Source organism: Nanorana parkeri, unplaced genomic scaffold, assembly GCF_000935625.1.
Source record: "Nanorana parkeri isolate BGI_ZX_2015 unplaced genomic scaffold, ASM93562v1 scaffold1927, whole genome shotgun sequence".
Lineage (NCBI taxonomy): Eukaryota > Metazoa > Chordata > Amphibia > Anura > Dicroglossidae > Nanorana > Nanorana parkeri.
In genome coordinates this window covers 102,714-106,947 of record NW_017308195.1, presented here as the reverse complement: position 1 = coordinate 106,947, position 4,234 = coordinate 102,714, and positions in this window count along the sequence as shown.

Below are 4,234 nucleotides of genomic sequence, written 5' to 3'. Positions count from 1 at the left end.
TCTATCTATCTATCTATCTATCTATCTATCTATCTATCTATCTATCTATCTATTTATCTATCTATCTATCTATCCATATGTCCACCCGTCTATCTATCTATCTATCTATCTATCTATCTATCTATCTATCTATCTATCTATCTATCTATCTATCTATCCATCCATCCATCCATCCATCCATCCATCTGTCTATTCACCTGTCCACCCGTCCACCCATCTATCTATCTATCTATCTATCTATCTATCTATCTATCTATCTATCTATCTATCTATCTATCCATCTATCCATCAATCTGTCTATTCATCTGTCCACCCGTCTATCTATCTATCTATCTATCTACCTACCTACCTATCTATCTATTGTGAACACGTGTGTATTTGGGCAGTAGTGGAAAGCCCATTGGCAACTGTCTACCATTGAATGCAAGTGTGTGTTTGAGAGGGGTAAACAGGACGTGCTGCTCACAGTGAAGCCCTGTTGAAGTTGAAAAGAACCTGTTGAGAACACAGAAAATATCAAAAAAACCTGGAAAAGAATACTCCACCCAAACTAGTAATACTAAATATGGCACAGTTTAGCATTTGGTTTAGTATTTGTATTTATGCTTTACATGGAAGTTGATATGTTTTATGTGATTATCATATATTTTACAAATTCATTCTTCACTCTTGATTTCAAAAACCACATAACTGTTTATATATTTATGCACTTGTAGCAAAGCATCCACAGTCTAGAACTGTGTGTTCCATGTTTGAAAGACATTAAGAGAACAATGTAAAGCTAAAGTTTAATTACCTTATTTTAGACTATTCAGGAGTTCTATATCCAAAGTACACTGTAATTATCTAAATGTACAGTTCCATTCTTCTGTTCTACCCTTATGTTATTTTGTCCCTCTGGGTCAGCAGAATGTTCAATTACACATACTGTGTACACAGGATGTAAGTTATTAGGTTCTTTTATTTTCATTTCGATGTTAGTGATTACGACAACTGCCTAGGGAAAACTGCATTAGCTGCAACATATACTGTAAAAGCACAGCACTGTCATCATGGTTTGTACACAAAAAGAAACCCAGGCTGTAGAACTGTCGTACATAACATTTTTCTGCCTGTGCGTGCCCACTAGGGGGCGCGCGTGAGCAGAAAAAAATTGCCGTCTGGAGACGGCAACCCGCAGATGCTGCAGTGCCGTCCGTCCGTTTTTTTACTACGGGCGGACGGCAAGAGGTTAACTGAATGACATGACAACCTTTGACAGCTATGTTGCTCATGTTTGACACTCTTTTAGAAAATGCATTCTTTATAACTAAATATAATATTTGAAACGAATTAAGGTGAATGTAAATCTAGTATCTGTTTTTCAGATATGTTTCATAACACGTCTCACTGTATACATTTTTCTTCAGTGAAATTTTTTTGTGAATCCGTTGCAAATTTTTTTACCTGGAGATCCTGCCAGTAGCAGTACTTCTTGTTACAACATAAAGACACCATCTTGTAATTAGCAGGAGAGTTGTCAGTTGTCAGCTGGCTATTGGGCTGCCCATAAGGTCTTTCAGACAGGCAGCCCAACAGACAACAACATGGCAGCCTGCAACAAGAAATGCTGTTACTGGCAGGATCTCCAAAGAAAAAAAAATATAAACTGCTTTATTTAAAAAAATTGCTTAAGAAAACTGTAAGTAACTGTAATTTTAAGCCACCACAAAAAAAACCCACAAAAAAACACAACATATACATTACAGGGTGGATTAACCAAAAGATGTTTAAAAAATTCTGGGGCCCAGCACATTAAAAGCTTTCCCGGGAGCTGCTCGGTACGGCCCTGCATGCAGCACAGAGCTGTATGTGTGGGCTGATTCCAGTGTGAATGAGGCCTAATTGTCTGGGTTCATACCTTCAGGCCTTTCTGTCACCCTGAGGTCTCTTACTTAAAAGGACATTTTGTTCTCACTCTCTGGTCCATCTCTCAAACTAGAATTTTACTCGCACAACCTCTGTGCTCTCTCCCGCTATCTCTCTCTATATCTCTCTACCTCGCATGTCTTCCTCTCACGTCTTACTCATGGAATATTATTTGTTTAGTCTGTATTGCAGACTTGGAGGAGTGCCTCTCTGGCACCTTTGTTCTGCAGTCTGCCACATCTTCCACCAATCTTTCGTCGGCTATTTTCAAGGGTCTGTTTGCATTTGAGTATGCGAAAATGTATGTATTTTCCATATTTGTAATGCATGTTACTTCATGCTGTTTGTATGCATTAATGTGCATTTATTTGGCATGTTTTTGTGTTCTTATGCATGTTTTCAGCATACATTTTGTCTAAGTTATGAGAAAAAAAAACGTGTCTTTATATTTGTACAAGCAGCTTCTTGTGTAAAAAAATTAACTAAAGCACACTATATGCACATACAGTATATACACAATATCTCTCAGTTCTGGAAAGGGAAGTGTAGATAAATTTACTAAAATGCAGCATGGATGACTTCTGATATCTATTCACTCAGGAATTTGTGTTTTCCTGCTGGAATCCCTAGCCTGGTGTTTACAAACGACAGCTGTTACCCATGCAAGGTAATGATCAGGTGACAACCGCTGCATGTAAACACCTGCACACCACATTTAATGGTATGTGATATGATTACATGCAATTAGAAAACAGTCACTCTCCCATGACGCATTGACTGTGCATCCACAGAGAGGGATTGATTCCTAACTACATGTAATCATATCACATACGATTACATGCAGTGTGCCGGAGTTCACATGCAGCGGCTGTCACCTTACCATTAACTTGAATGGGTTACAGTTGCAACTTGTAAATGGCAAATTAGGGATTCCTTCTGCAGGAAAATGCTAATTCCTGGCACAGGAATCCCCAATCGTACCTAAACTTACAGGTGTGAATGGGGCCTAATATACACACATAGAGAAATACCCCACACACACACACACACACGTACACAAAAAATGCGGTATATACCTTCCCTACCCTCATTTCTGCCCCCCCCTGAAGACAATATAAAAGAGCCCCATTACCTGCACAATCCCTGGTGATCCAGTGATTGATTAGTAAGGACTGGTGCAGACCTTACTAATCCTTCTTTTTGGCCGGAGCTCAGAACTGTCAGAGCTCCAGCCAAAAGGAATTACTTAGTGCCTGAGCTGACAGGGGCAGCTATGCGGTCTGCATCTGACAGAGATGCAGGCCGTGTAGCTGTTCCCACAAGTCAGGTATGGCGTAGCTGATTTGACAGCTAGCTGCCGGCTGGAATTGACCCACGGGCCGGTACTTTGAGATCCCTGGAGTAAAGGCTGTGACGCCCCTCTACTCCCTGCCACCCTGAGGCCATGGCATCGGTGGCCTTATAGGGACCCGGCCCTGGTCATAAGGGGAGTCCACAACCCTGCATAAGCTAAGGCTCCAGTGACTGGTAGTTTGCACAGAGCTTCGCTTTCATAGAGTAAGGGAGAGAAAAGAAGGTGAGTATATGCTGTAGGGGAGAGCTATAAAGTAAATTGTTGCCTTAAGGTAGACTACAGATTCACTTTAACTTAACAAGGAGAGTGGGTATAGGTTTTCCTTAATGCACTTTTCTATGCAAGGGGAGAATTGGGTCATGTTCTGCCATGAAGATTAGATATTTTTAATTGAACATACTACAAAGGGAACTTTTTAAAACTTGAGCAGTCAGAATCTTGAGCAGTAGCCAATCAGCTTCTCTCTTTGGTTTGTTCAGCTAAGCTTTGAAAATGAAAGATAGAAGCTGATTGGTTCCCATGCACAACTGCTCCAACTACTTTGTCTTCTCTGGTTTTGGTAAATTCCTCTCCAAGTATTTGAGTAATGCAGTTTCTCCAACACTCTCTCCAATCTAGGGGAAACATTTGGTAGATTATTCTTAGGAAAAAGGTTGATTAGCTGGTTGGACTTTGCCAACAGATATTCTTCTGAAATAATGTTGGTTCCAGGGATATACATAGACATACATGCTTGGACAATACAAACAGTCTATAGTCAAACACAAAGGGGTCTATTCACTAAGCTGCCGTAGGCAGCCGAGTGAAAGACCGACCTGAAGTGAAGTGAGCCGAACGATGTTGGGCTATTCACTTCAGGCTGGTACGGCTGATTTCAGCCGTATATCAGCTGAAATCAGCCGTACATCGAGTGGCTTCACGTGGCTTCGGGTCGGCCGAACATGCTCAGCATGTTCGGCCGACCCGAAGTGC